The following is a 15,911-nucleotide window of genomic DNA, read 5'->3' on the forward strand; positions in this document are numbered from 1 at the left end:
TCACTACATGCCTACACACCAAGCCATCAGAAAGGCAGAACACACCTGGGAGGAGGACTGTGCAAAGAAAGAGTAAATGGTATTAGTGCAAAACGTCCTGACAAAGAGCAAATCTGCACCAGAGGGATTGTAACATTCCAACAGCAGTTAAGTAAATCCGCTATCTATGAAAAAAAAAAGTGTGTTGGGAGTTTCGCTGTATGGATCCATTAGCTTAGACTGAACAAAGGATATAAGGTAGAAAGGGTTGTATAACGATAACATAAACAAATATTGGTGCCTAGAAACAGCAGGCATAGACGCATTAAAATATTTAAGGTACCTTAAATATTAACTGCCTAGCAACAAGTCCCTGATTACTTCAAAGAAAATACGCACTACTTTGGAAGGCAGGAATCATAGCTTTTATTATTATTATTATTATCATACTTTTTTTTTTTTTTTTTTTGCAATAGCAATTAGACACATAATTATTATTACATAGCATACAATTGCATGCACAGTGAATCGCTGCCTTAAATAGTTTGTGCTTGACTACACTAAGAAGCAATACATGAGCAGGAAATCGCAGGATGTGTTTTATAGAGCAGAGAAATTGGCTCTCTGCATCGCTGGGCTGTAGCTCCTCCCCTGCCTCAGATTTACGTTACAGCCATCCCAACCCACCTAAGTCTACATACTCATTTCTTGATGTTTGCAATTATATTGCAGTTGTGCCATACGCAGACAAACCATCCCAAGCACATTACATGACACTGACAAAAGAGCCAATTTAGGCTGTGACTCTTACTTCCCTCTGTTGTTCATGTCATTGCAAGTTCCTGTACCTTAGTCTGGTGGTGACCCACAGTGCACTCCCTAGGCAGCTCCCTGGGTTACAGCTTGGCACTGCTAAGTCTGCCCTCACCACTACACGTACCTTACGCATGAGCCCAAAGGCCGAATTTCCTGCTCAGTGCTTGTGAAACAGCTGAAAGGACTGTGATGGAAAAAGGTTTCCAGTAATGCCTAAACAAACTTTCTAATCTTGCACGTGTTCATTACAGCAGTGAGTAAACACGTTGGCAGGATGCTTCCGCGCTTTGGTGGCAGGCTCTAGTAGAAGCCTACGTTCCTCCGGTATTTTTTTTAAGCTCATAAAAGGTGTCAGGTTAGGGCAGGTTTGCATGCAATTGGAAGCCTTGGGTTCCTGCAGTTCAGTTAAAACAAACAACTTAGAAACATTCAGCATTAAAAACAAAAACACCACAAAACGGGACGCTTTCAGATGTGGGTTCCAAAGGAGGCTTCTAGAACCCTACTTGCACATGACATGCTTCAAGCTCCATATAATACTGATAACCATTTCCAGATGGGATCCAAGCAGAGCCTCATTCACTAGTTGTCCACTCCTGATGCATACTTTCCTGCAATGTTCCTCTCCCTCGGAGGCAGGAAAGCCAAGGAGTTTTTTGTGCTTAGGATCTTCCTTATTGTACTTTCTGCCTCGAGGATTGCACTGCCAAAGTTGCAAGGAGTTGTGCAGAAGTGAGTGTATTTGTGTAAATGACAGAGGAAGAAAGGCCCAACTTCTGTTAGTTCATCTGGGCACTTCAGCACACGACAGGAGTGGGCTATGTGCAGCAGACACTCTTGGCAAATCCAGGCTCTAGGAAACTTCCATGTTTAAAAGCTGATGCTACTTAGGCTTGAATCAAGAAATAAGTTTCCCACCAACCTTATTCCCAGCAGAATCCAGTCAGTGGAAGAAACTCGTGATGTCAAGGAATGATCATTTAACCCTCACTGTACAGCCAAGAGGTACATCAAGAAAATGCGCTATTGCTGCACTACTACTTAACGCGATTTTACAGCGTCACAGAATTATCTTCCTCAGGACCAGCTGAACCAGCTGCATTATTGCACTTGGAAAACACGGACTTTGTTCGTTCCAGCCGACTACCGCCGTAGCTCTATGCATGACGCTACCACGGCTTGACGCCGCTCCAGGAAGCGAGCGGCAGCCGGCGGCCGGCAGGGAGCGACTGGGAGCCGCGGGAGAGCCCGGAACGGAACGGAGAGGAACGGAGCGGAATACAATCCGGTTTGGTTGAAAGGGACTCTCCCAGAGTACAGAGAGCACTGCGCGGTGAGGGCTGCGCTCAGCGCTGAGCTGGCACCACCGATGCGTGCTGCGGCAGAAAAACTTCTATGAAAGGAATGAGAGACCTGAACTTCTGTGCTTTCATTCACGTTCACTGTGGCCCTAAGAAATAGTGGTTCTTATTCTAACTTCGCATTTTTACATGATGAAAAAATCCCCTCCTGAAATCAGTACAGCACTGGGGTCTGCATTTCCACTCCAGAGCAAGTAATGTTCCCGTTAGTCCTTCTTATGGCACGCAAACATTATTTTCAGCCCAGTCCTTTTGGAAGCCTTTTACATGAGGAATGACTGCTTTCCATTTTATCTTCCCTAAGTTGAATCCAAACAGATTGAACAAAACCAAAGGATAAATGGCTGCTCCAACTAAGCATCGAACCTGTGGCCACAGTTGGTGTTGTTAAATGGCATTAGCCTGAGGACGCTGTGTTTGATTAAAGGTAGAGTAATAGCATCTGTTTTTAAGATTGCTGGCGAGTTTTATCTTTGTCGTTATAATTAACACGGAGGCTCGAGGCAAATCAAATCAGCCAGCAGAACAGCTGCATGCATAATGCACCAGTTGGGTTCACAAATCTCGTATTTCAACCCATTTTAGCTGTTCTTAAAAACCAGTAGTGGTGTTTGCAAGCACAGCTCATTTCGGTGAGCAGTCCATTCCCATACTTATTTATCCAGATTCTGACTTTCTGTCTAATCTAACTCATTTTTCTGGCAATTCTACTCATTATTTCTTACCTGGGATAAAAGATAGGATTGTTTAGCCTCAAATTAAAGAACCCCACATAAACAAAACAAAACAAAACAAAACAAAACAAAAAAAGGCTCAAGGATGACCTTATCAATGTGTTTATGTTACTGGTGGGAGGAAGAAAAGAAGACTGAGCCAGACTCTTTTCAGTGGTACCCAGTGACAGTACAAGAGGGCATAAACTGAAATACAAGAAATTCTACATACAGATAAGAAAAAACGTTTTCACTGTGAGAGTGGACAAAGACTGGCCCAGCTTGCCAAGGCAGGTTGTGGAGTCCCCATTTTTGGAGATACTCAAAACTCCACTGGAGACGCCCCTGGGCAGCCTGCTATAGCTGACCCTGCTCTGAGCAGAGGGTTGGAGCACCAGGGCCTTTCAGCCTCAGACTTTATATGATTCAGTGACAGAGGACAAAGAAAACAGCCATTCTTGTTATCCTTCCAGCATTATTTGTATATTTCAACACTGTTCCTCTTTCCCATACATCTCCAAAGAATTGCAATTCTTCAAATCATGAATCACATCTTCTAAAATTCAGACTTTCCTTTGGCCTATTTTCAGTGAATTCATATAATTATTGAAATGGTAGCATCAAACAATATAGTATTCTCACTGAGGCCTTACTAGCAGTGGAGCAAAAGGATTACTGCATGGGCCTTATGTGTAATGCTCCTGAGTATTCATCTTAGCATAACTGGATTTTTTTCCTTTTTCCTACTGGTTGGTTCATCAGTTTGTGATCTAGGATTACCCCAAAACTCTTGATTAACCAGCTGTTCCTCAGCTTGTATTTATAGCCAGAAACATTTTCTCTTGCCTGCCATTTCATGCATTTGAGATCATTTCTTCAGCTTGGCACAATAATATCATAATGGAATCCTGATACCAAGTGGGCTTTTGAGCCCTCCTAGCCTGATAATTTACTAAACATACTGGCTATTTCATGATTTGGGCCATCAATAAAGATACAGAATGGTACCAAACTTGTGAGTTTAGTATTAGTACCCCTTGATAACAGACAGCATAAACAACAATAAGGTAAACATCCATAAGGAGGCTGCTCATGTATTACCTTCTGCCCTTCTCTCTCCTCCTCTCTGGTACCAGCATGGAGGGACACCCTTTAACAGGATGAGAAGGCCACAAGCATTATCAAGCCCCAGGTGCTGAGCTGCCAGAACATGGTGACACCCATCATAGAACAGGAAAGTACAGAGAGCACTCTCTATAAAATGAATCAGCAGCAAACCCTGTGTGGGACTTTGAACAGTGCTACTGCTGAACAGCAAAACCTGAGATCCTTCAGTGGCCAGGAACACTTTCTCTATTGTATTCTTCTTCTGAGGACTGAGTGAGCCTTTGACTTGTGTGATCTTCTACTTAAAGCCTGAGTCTAGGTTGTGATTATTGTATTATGCGCTGGTTAAGATTTTGACCAGATCTACAGAGGGTTTAGGTAACTGGAAAGTGCACATAACTGAGAACTCTAGAAATCCTGTGCAACTGTAAGCTATGTTAGGCCCTAGAAATTGTAGATTATAAGCTATGTTGATTACTAAATTTGTAATAACAAGTCTCTAATTATAACCACAACCCTGTGGCCAGTTCTCATTCTGCCAAGGATGCCTGTCCTCTGTAGTATCGGGTGACAGTCGGCCATTAGGAACTACTCTACAGGAGAAACTTCCCAACTATTTGAGGCTATGGAGGTGTACTGACTGGACTGTATTTCCTTGGATAATTATGAGAAAAGCACAAGAGTCACATTAGGTCAAGATTTACTCTATCTGCCCAGAACTGCTAGACTGTCAGAAGGGTATTGATTCAACATTATTATGCTAACTGTGTCATAACATTGTATTATCTTGGAAGTATCTGAAAGTAGATACTTTGATTCCTTCTATCTAGATCCTTATAGATCCTTCTATTTTTATTTTTATTTTCATTTAAGGGATGAGGCAATTTGATCTAAAATTCTCAAAGTCTTCTTTGCCTTTTTTTTTAAGTCTTAAGGTGGTACAGACTCAGCATTATACGTACAGTTATAATCTTCCATTGATCTTTCAAATACTGGAAAATCATGGTAATTTAGAAGCCCAAATACATTCCCTGCTTTATGGACCCTTGCTCATCCTCTGTCAGTGTTCAAAGGTCAGTACTTACCATTCCAAGGCTGTCACGTCTCCACCCGATCCTACCAGACTGATGACATAATGTAGACTCCTGCAATTAAAACACATGCTTGTAATTTTTCCCTTCAATAATTGCTCAGAGATAGTTCTATTTCTTCCTACAGTGAGTGTGGCAGGCCTATGGTGCCTTCATAAATGTAAGGATGCCTTGCAATTATTTGCATCTCTTCTCTCCCCCCCCTCGTCCCCCCTCAAAGACATAATTCATTATTTATAAGTAGCTTGTAGGACATAGAACAGTTTTCAGGAATGGCTTGGGACTTTTCTCAGAAATATCTTCTGGTAAAGCTGAGTCATCTGTGTAGCTACATATCAATCACAGCACTACAGCTCTCTTATTTATCGCATGTAGTCACAGAATTAGAGTGTAAAGCTACTATAGATACACAGTATATATATATTGCACAAATACATACATACATTGAAACATAATTAAAATGTCAAACAAAGTGAGAAATACATGAGTAATTGCCAGGTGTTACATGAGGCTCTGATTTCACCTTGGTTTCTCATTTCCATTTCCCTTCAAAAATGCAAAACTCAGCTGACTGCAATGGCAATACACAACTTCCCACGTTTGTCTAAGGTTCAGTCTTACATCTTTTTTCCCCCACTCTTATCATTTCCATAAAACACGGAGCTTTCATTTATATGCATATTAGTATGATTGTAATCTCTTCCACACCAACATATTAAAATATTTTACACATTGTAAAGGGTATAGTGTACATATTTTACACTGTAGAAATATTATCTTTAGTTATGTATGTAAAAGTAAGAGAAGTTTTTTATCTAAGGCTAGGCAAGGATTCAGACTTCAAGATTTTCAGCCCTCTTTTTCAGTCTCGTGTCTGTCTTCCTTAGGTTTTACAATGACCTACATATCATTGCACAGGAAATGCAAAGCTAGCAATAAACACTATCGGCCTCTTTATAGCAATGATCAACTATCCTAGTTATTTAAGTATAGAACATTTAATCTCTCGGGAAAATAAAGTTCTTTTAATCTTCTGGTTTAGCCCTTTGAGAGTCGTAAGAATTGTAATTACCAGTATGGTACTTTACTGTGCAGCAAGTGCTTGAGCATTGCAAATTCCATACATGCCTTTTTATATCCACAAGCCACAGATGAAGGAAAAGTTGATAGCGTTTTTGACCTAAATTACTGCTTAGCAGCAAGAGATTCTGCTCTCACAGGAAAAGGATTCAGTGCCATTCTTAGAACTTTACACATCCCTATTCCTTTCCTACATACAGATGGGCATCCCTGCAATATAAATGCAGGTCTGTGTAGAGGTCAAGGTTCTGTAAACACAGGTTTTGTTGGAGAACACTGGGTTTGTGTGTTGAGGCAAGCTGAGAGATTTATTGTGGTTTTACATGTCTGCTAGAGTAATTATATTAGCAGTGATAGAAATAATCACCTCTTCTGCAGCATAGCTGTGCTAGAAATCTGGTTTAGCTATAGAAAGACTTACAGAAGACCTCTCTTGCCTTTCCAGCTCATGTCATTTAGAAAGGTGATATAATTATGTCAGTGGAAAAGCTCCTTTGGATGGCATTCTTTGTGTCTCAACACAGGGCTCTGAGTTCTAAGTATGGAAGAGCACATGAACTGTATTGTTTAAAGTTGAAAGAAAACCAGGAGTTGCACTTCAGGACTGCCTCTAATGTGTTCTGGTTTCTAAGGGTTCTTGTAGTGGAAATGCTAAGTCACAGCTTGAAGCAGTGATTGAGCACCTGGTGGGAGGCAGAGCCAACCCAGGGGAGCTCAGGTGCATGCAATGCATCTGAGTGACAAGAATGGGTGGAGCCAGGATCCACCCCTTCCCAGACCTCATTGAAGGGCTAGCAGTAGAGATAAGGGTATCTTATTGGAGATCCTTCCATACCTGAGGTCTTCCAAAGGGTAAGCACGTTCTTTCCTTTGTTTCTCTATCCACAGCTGCTATGTTTGGGCTAATCCTCACTTGCTGCAGCCTAGGACTTTGCTACCCTGCTGTCATTGCTGTGCTTTCTATCGCATTATAGTGTCTGTAGGGCAAAGCCAGGTTGCTCTCAAATAAGGCTTTTGGAATATGCATAGTGCAGAAGCTGGATCCCCAGCACTAGCTGTTTTGTTCTCCAGATCCTCTCCTATTTTACTACGCTGCTTGCTAAAGTAGGCGTGGTTGGCACCAGTGTATTTGTATTACAGACATGATCTTATTTTTGCATTTCTTGGCAATTCATAAGTAAATGAGTGACACTAAAGTAAATATACTTCTGCTCAGTATGGGCCCTGTAAGTTTATTGTTACTCTGGTTAGGGTCATTTGGAGCCTGGTTTCATAAACAATACTTTAGTAGGTTATTCAGCAGCTGCGTTAGTTCCCTGAATTCAGTTCACAGTATGCTGCACAAATGCTTGTGGCTATACAGTGCAGGCATGGTACAGGAATAGAAACATACAGCTGAGAAGGAGGAAATGATTATTTAAGCTGGCTTTAGCAGTATTGTTAGTGAATGTCACAATGTGTCAAGATTCTGAGAAGTTCTTCTGGACTTTTTCCTGGTCTCTTTTTGTTTTCTTACTAAAAGCCGTGAGTTCCACTGGTCCCGTAACTTTGCTTTTTGTCCTCACTAGAAGCAAAATCTTGTCTGCTTTTTTAAAACAAAACAAAACATGAACTATGAACTATTTTGCCTTTAAAAAAGCAACCCAAATTTCAAAGTAAAAATGAGGGTAAGCTCTTCCAAAAGGTTGTAAACCTACTTTGCTTCCAGAACACTTTAAAATCTTATTTTACTGAATATTTCTTCAACGAAGTGCCAGTAGACTTCCATCCTGCCTCTTATTAAATTCATTTAATCCTTCTTTCAAGACACTGAGTTGAACACTATTTCACAAATAGAAGCATGAGCAGGACAATACTGTCTTTGAAACCCTTCCCCAGAAGCCTAAATTCTGACTGCAGCCACCTTAATAAAAACCCATGTGGTTGTGAGGAAGCATGTTACAGAAGCACCTACATTGAAAGCTCCTTTTGTCAGAGGATTGGTGTATGTAGGTCTAGAGAGAGTGTTGTGCAGATTTCCTTGATGCATCTGGACAGTGGGATTAATGCTCACTCAGCCTTTAATAAATGAAAAGACTAACATGGGGCTGTGCAGTAAAATATATAAGCTACTTAGTGAAGCAGTTCTTGTGTCTGAAATAGCCTACTCGGTACACCTGTGAAACTAACAGCAAAGTAGTACATCTATATTATCAGACTAGGAAAAACAAGCAGAATTGGCTGTAATCAAGCTGTGGATTTTGTTATGGTGGTAGCAAAGAGTGACCTGCCATTTAACTTGAGAAAAGTTATGATTTAAATATGATCTTGATATAAATAGGTAATATTTTAACTTGTTGAGGTGGACCAACAACAATATAAGGAATCCTTTCACATATGATTGGATTGTATGATTGATCACATATGATCACACTCGCTTGGTAGACCACAAGTGGAATTTACAATTATAGAACAAAATAAAAGAAAGTAATTGTAGGCACTAAAAAAATTCCCCTTTATTTTTGCACACAATCTCACGGATTTGATCTTAACAGTAAGTGCAAGAGGGAAATCAATGCATTATCCATAAGCCATGTAATATATTGCAGATGTTAATCACATACACTTTTGAAAGTGATTTATTGTTTTCTTGTGTGCTGAGTGAGGCTCAATGGAAATATTCCCACTGGTAAATAAGTCACTTCCACGGGGAAGGAGGAAATGCCATAATCCTTCTCCCTTTAGAGATAACAACTACAACTGCCATATGGAAAAGTTATTCCAGTGAAAAGTTAAAAATAAATACAAACAAAAATTCTTATGTTGAACTTCTTTCCCTGGTTTTGAGGAATTTTCATTTTGTTGCAAGAAGTTAATATTAAAACAGCGGTTTTGTATTTTTCTGTCCTAACAAAAATATATAAGCTTTTTTCCCCAGAGTATTTAGTACTAAGGTGCTGTCTGTAGGTACTTCTGAAGCATTCTGGTGCCAACTGTTGGCTGTCACAAACCTCTTCGTATCTGCTGTAAATTGCCAAGCAGAAGTGCCTATTGTGTTACTTTTGTTCCAAGGAGGTTCCATCTCAAAGCAGAGCAAACCTATCTAAAAAGTACAGAAAAGCCATTTCAAAAGTATTTCTGAATCAGGAAGTCACTTTCTTGCATCACAGTCCCTTAACCATCTCACATAGTGGGGGAACTGCCATATCAAGTTAGTCAACATGTGATTAAGAATTAGGCAAATTAAAGAATATGATTGCAATATTGCAGAAGCCCTCATCCATGGATGTGATTGAAGATAAGAGCACAGCAGCATGGACTTATTATTCATACTCCTCTATTAAAAAGAACATGTCAAAGAAACAGGCAAACCAGTTTGTCTGGTCTGCAAATAAATATCTTGCAAGAAAACCAGCAGATGTAACAGGAGGCCAGCTGGACAGACTGGGGAACACGTAACCAGCCTGTAATGCAAAAAGGGAGCATATGGAAAACCTAAGTGCATATGGACTACAGTTGCATTGCCTGGGCACACAGGATGAAAGTAGGAAGAAGAAAATGCCATTAGATTAAAAAGTGGCAAAGAGTATGAAGTGGAATAAGAAAGGCTTCTATAAATATTTTGACATCAAAAAAAGATGACCAAAGCAAAAAGTGAACCCACTGCTAAGAGAGGTCTGTAACCCTATGATGACACAGAAAAGGTTGAGGTCTGAGGATCTGCTTTAAGGCCTTTCATTCTTATGTGTCTAATAGTGAACTTTATCACAGCACTTGACAGTTCTGTAAACAACTAGATGGAATATACCTTAAATAAATAATACAGCAGCAAAAAGTACTTCCCTGTGTTGTCAGATAGCTAAATAAGTGACAGCTCAACTTGTCATTCTAAAGCAAAGCAGTAAACGTGCCTACTATATAGCTTCCACTAACTTCATCTATGAACTGGTATCTCTGATGTCATATTCAGCTTATGCTTTTTTTGCTAATACAGATAAATAGGATTGTTTCAAATACAGTTATTGGCATAGCGCCTGTTGAAGATGATTTCTCTGATGTTCACCTGGAAGCCACCAGGAGCATGTCTCTCCTAACACACAAAAATGTTCTACCACTTCTTAATCATGGGGATTTATAAGTAAAAATCCTCATGTTACACTCTAGAGCTGTGCATTTATATACTATTCAGTCAGCCGTATTTTCAAGTATGGACTGTTGCCAAATCAGATCACTTCCCATTAATCAACGTTTAAACTTGAAACCAAACTGCGGGCAATCAGGTAATATTGAGCGAGAGTGCATAACTAATTGCCAGCCCACACATTTCCTTCCCATTAGCTATCGTCAATGAACTGCAAAAAAATGCAAATACAAAGTTCTGTCTCTTTTTTTTCTCATTCTTGCTAACTGAGGCTGACAGGCTTATGAAAACACTGCCCTTCTATGAATCTCAGAAAAACATATTGAATGTAAACAGAAAACTTCCCAAGGGGGAAAAAATGCCCTAACCAAATGGTGAACAAGGGCAAAGCAAAGTCTGTCCTTGCAAGGAGCTCTGAATTACTTTAATGCATAGGCAGCCCTATGCACTGCACTACAACACCAAATTACTCAGAAAATGCATGCAGAATGGTGATGCGGTTGTAAATGGCAGTGATAAATGAATATCAAATGATGGTGGAGCCTGTTCAGAAAGAGAGGGCAGCAAAAGTAAAAGGTTATCTTTTGACCCTTCCAAATGTTTAGTTCCTAGTTTTAAATCACAAAAGTTATGAAGACAGTGCTCACCATAAAAGCTGCTAATGTCTCATGAAAAATGTTTCATTTATACATTCAAAGTCAAGCATAAACTAAATGCTTTTCTAGACTGGATGTTCAGTGCCCTTCAAAATCAAGAACTTGCCTGGGTCTTGAATGCTGACATTTAATAAGGAGATTTCTCATTTCTGAATGTCCTTTAGTCACATGTTTTTAGAATAATTAATAGACATTCATGAGTAAAAATGGAGAAATGGAGATAATGGAGAAATGTTGCATCATAGAGAAAGCAATCATTTAAAAGCCTGGTTTTAAAATAATGCTGTTTAATGCTTGGTAGCTTAATAATAATTGGTATATCTTTTTATTTGCGAGCTGAAGAGGCTTACCTCCCCAGTGGTCCACCCCCACTGTCAGCAGAGGCTTCTTTACTCCAAGCTAGAATGTGTCCAGACTGAATGCTTGATTTGGCATGACAAAGGGCAAGCAGAAATCTCTAGCAGGGGAGGGAAACTCCTGAAATGGATCTGTCACTGACAGAACACTCATTCTGGAAAGCTCTGCCCTCAGCTGCTGGCCCCATGCCCCAGCTGGAGTCCCACTCTCCTCTGGTGTGACAAACACCAAAACAACTGCTCAGGGAGCCACTCTTTAACTGATGGAGTGGAGTTCATAGCAGGGTGCAGGACGTATTTCTTCCTGTCACTTTAAAACTGATTGTCAGTTGTTCTCACAGAGCAATACTAAGCATCTTAGTTGAAAGTCTTCATGGGTTTCCCAGGAAAATTAATTCAAAGTATATGTAAAACTGAAATGTTCATATTTACACAATCAAAGGAAGGAATGGTAAAATTCAATATGGAGTATACTTTCACTGTGTAGAAAAGAACAGAATATTTCAGGTAGGCAGGTGTGTACAGTTGACAGCTTAAAGAGAGCCTTCTACCTACTGAGAGTTAAATTCTAACATATCAGCCCCATCATTCATCTGAGCAAATCTCAGCCCCAAATTATTCTCAATATTTTTTTTTTTCTCCTTAAGGCATCACACGTCTCTCAGTGAAACAGAATGCTGGGAATGCTGCAGCTATTGCCACTCAGATGCCTGCTGCCTGTGACTCATTGTCTAACTGAAGTGCTGTCCCTCTTTGCAGGGTCACGGAGTGATTTCTCTGTAGGAGAAACTGCAAAAAGGATTCTACTGAGCACAGCATCTGGAAAACCAGAGGGTACTGCAGCTCCTCACCTTTTCCTCTTTATGTAGCTAAAGCTGAAAGAGACAGCTTTCTTGGCAGACCAGGAACTTTGTATTTGTATGTATTTTGTGTCTCCAAGTGAGTTAGCTCTTCAATCTATTCATTCAGCTTGAAGTTTTACAATGCCTTCATTTCTTGGGCGAGGCTTTGTTTTACTGCACCATGAAGTAAATCATTTGCAATTAAAACAAAACAAAACAGCACTATGGTGTTCTGCTAGGAAAGCTGTCTGCATCCATCTGTTCCTAAGAACCTTTTTGTCTGCTTGCCTTCCTCCACTTCCTAATTGATTTCCTATTTATCTCCTTGATGTAATTTCAATTCTAATCAACAAATAAGAAGGCATGCTGATACTTACAACCTTTTTTCTTTCTGCACTCTGATTCAGTGCAGATTTTGCTTCACTTAGCCATTCTTTTTTACAATTGTTATCCCAGCTTTTCCTATCTGAAGGAAGTATTTATTTGTAAAGCAATGATGTACAAAACCATTACTGTTTCCTAAGCCCTGCCCACTTGCATCATTCAGGCAGATCCTGGGAATCATTGGTCAGATTAAAGACTGCCTGCAGAAAATCAGAAGATTGAAGATGAAAAAGAAGATGCTTTTCTTCATCAGCTGTTGCCTTATCCCGTGACTCTAACAAGTGTGTCACAATAGAGATCCACAACAGGCTGAAAAGACTGTACCTGAAGCCCATGTTCATAACACGATGGCCTGGAGATGCAAGTTTCAGTATCCACTGTGTAAAGGCTTATATCAGAGTAGGTACAGAAAATAAGGAGGTGTAATTTTACATTTGAAACTCCCATTCACTTGATGTTTACTGCAGAAAAAGATTTGGTAACAACATAAACACCTCCTGCTGCCAATAGTGTTCTAGCATCAGAAATACTTTTTCTGCTCTCCCAAATCTGCTCTGAGTGTACTCCTATTTAGCAAGAAAAGAATGAATGGAAAGAAACTAAGGTAGGAGTTACTCCACTAATGCAGATTCTTCAGGCAAATAAGAGAGAAGAATGAGGGGGAAAAGGAAAGGAAAAGAATGAATTCAGAAAAAATGAAAAGAATTAAGAAAGTAAGGCAAAAAACTGTCACCATATACAATGTCTGTATAAAACATTTCAGTATTATATGTAACGTTAAGAAATTAGAGTACTTATTAAATGAAGTGAGCAAAGGAGAAAAAGAGAAATGCATAGGAAAGAACAGAGGAAATGGTAGTGGGCTGGAGGAAGAATCCCAGTGAAACATTAAGCCTTAAACTTTTTTGAATATGTATCATTTCTATTGATACTTTTTTTCCCACTTTCTTTCCCACTTTATACAGAGACATTTTTAATCTATGAGCCTGACACCATTTGTAAACTCTGCTTTGTCTATTTTAACTTGCAGGGTAGGCTTTATTAGCTTTAATGCATTGTGGAAAGGTCAAAACTGAACTCCAGGTTGCCAGTGCTGCCCACAGCCAAAGTTATCTGCTTCCCACATGTTATACTGCTATTTCTGCATTGTGGCTTCATTTTCCTGAAGTCAATGAAAGATGAGTATTGACACATTATCTGTAGATACTGTGTAAAGCAGAAGTCAATTTGACCAGTACTGTTGAAATCATTTACCACTCTCAAGCTAGAAAGAATGTAGGACAGCTACTGCTGAGGATGTTTTGTAGGAAAAAAACAACCAACAGTTGTAAGAATGCCAGCGTGAACTACAGGAGAAAATATTCATATTTAAATGGAAAAATAATTTTTCTTCATAGAAATAACACATTGTTTTTCTCACTATACATTCTGTATCTAAAGGAATACTCTCTTACTTTCTATAAAGTAACTTCAAAAGTACTGTAAGAATTACTAGAGCATTCTATGTAACACACTGTAGGGAATCTGCTTTAGCAGAGAGTTGATTCCAGAGTTTCCTTCCAACCCCTACAATTCTGTGATTCTTCTTGATAGGACTTTTTCCAATGCTGGCTTATTTATAAATGAATATTCAAAAGACAAAGAAATACTAAACATGACATCAGCTCTTTTTTTTTTTTTGTTTTGTTTTCCTAGAGCTTAGAAGAAGGCCATCCGTTCCTCCCAGCAACTTTCTATTCCCTACAATGATGAAACAAGTTCATAAGCTTGACTATTCCCATTTGCCTTCCTTGTAGGACATGAAACATAGATCTAATTTTTATACGTCTGTTGGAATGTGAGTATGCATCCAAAAGTTATTTCAGAAAGCTTCACCTCCTCATGGAGTAATTAATCTGAACAATAATCCCATGTAAAAATTACACTAGTGCAAGTAAAATATACTACCTTCTGCACAACGTAGCTTCTGTTTCCACTGTGCTGCTAGAATTTAATGAAATAAGAGGAAAGTAATGCAGCAATCTGCATTTGAAAGCTGAATAATCAGTCCCCGTGGATACAGGCATGTATGGCAATGCTAAGAGGAAGCTCTGATTGCCCATGCTTACTTAAATGCACAGTTTTAAACATAATTCCTCAAAGGAAATCTCTCAGTATTAGATCTGTGGAGCAATCCATCCCTTTATTGCCTTTCTGTGTATGTTTGATATGCCTTTGTAAGTACATGACATTGTGCTTATGGGAACACTGAGAATAAAATAATTCAAAAGAGATACATTAAAATGCTGAGAAGCTATTTAAGCTCTTCTCTAGCGTAGCACCTGCAGGAGTGACCTGAATTACTGGCATAACTCTGCCAGTGACATTGACTGCTACATGCAGGAATGTGACAGGACACACTGGGAGCTGCAGGGCATTCACACAGCGTTTCCAACACCAGGATCCACAGTCAAGAAAGGAGAGTGTGTTCTTCTGCATCCCTGCCCTGGGGAGAACACTGACACACAGAGGCATCCATTACCAAATCAAATGGAGTTTGGCTCCTTCATACCACTCCCCTATTTGTTACACGTGCTTAAAAGGCAAAACAAAACAAATCAGAGATCTGACATCGCGTTTATAAGAAAAACCTCAGACAGAATACAAAATTGGAGAGGAAATATTTTTAGGAACACTGAAGATATCACTCTCTTAAGAAAGAAAGATAGACGGAGATAAATAACGAGGTGAGAAAATTGGCTTTCTAGCACTGTGTGCAGCTACTTACATGCACCATTAGTTTTCAAGACACCCTGAAGATGCTCCTGAACGGCTGCACCCATGGTGGGATGCTCTTGGCAATGCTGTTCTGGGGAGCAGGGCTCCGACGCCTGCACAGCCCACCTCTGAGGGGTTCAGGCACCACCACACAGCCATCGGTGCTGCCTGGACAGGAGAGAGACGCACAGTTACCCTCGTGTCAGGAGGTGCACACCGATCTAAAGCACTCAACATCGCAAGGAAGCCCGTCCTGTGGCTCTGGGAGCCCCACCACCCCCTGCCCATCTCCACCTAACGACTCGCTTAGGAAAAGCTGACAGCCCCAGGGCTTGGCGTCTCTGCCCTCAGGGTCTGTCACCGAGTGCAGACGGACACCCCTGCCCTCAGGGGGGGCCCTCAGGGATCATACCGGGCTCTCCCGCTCAGCGCCCCTCACTCAGAGTTCTCTCAGCTCCACAGATTACTCCCGTTCGGCGTTGGCGTCGAAAAGACCGCTCCGCTGAAGGCAAACCTCCTCCCCACAGCCCTTCACGGGGCCGCGTCCCGCGCCGCTCCCGCCGCGCTGAGGGGCGCCACAAGCAGCGAGAAGGCGCGAAACCCCACCGCGGGCGGGAGTCGCGCTGCAGCTTTAAGAGCGCGGGGCGGC

The 15,911-nt window shown here is 40.6% G+C and overlaps 1 long non-coding RNA gene across 1 annotated transcript; it reads right to left on the reverse strand.

The window, feature by feature from the left end:
* Window positions 1-377: 377 nt before the first annotated feature.
* On the reverse strand, window positions 378-15,903 carry LOC101749597. The gene is made up of 3 exons (XR_001467241.4): window positions 15,675-15,903; window positions 15,279-15,430; window positions 378-5,121 (listed from the first exon to the last, which is right to left on the reverse strand). It is a non-coding gene; the product is annotated as an uncharacterized LOC101749597 (long non-coding RNA).
* Window positions 15,904-15,911: the final 8 nt, after the last annotated feature.

Source organism: Gallus gallus, chromosome 6 (genome assembly GCF_016699485.2).
Source record: "Gallus gallus isolate bGalGal1 chromosome 6, bGalGal1.mat.broiler.GRCg7b, whole genome shotgun sequence".
NCBI lineage: Eukaryota > Metazoa > Chordata > Aves > Galliformes > Phasianidae > Gallus > Gallus gallus.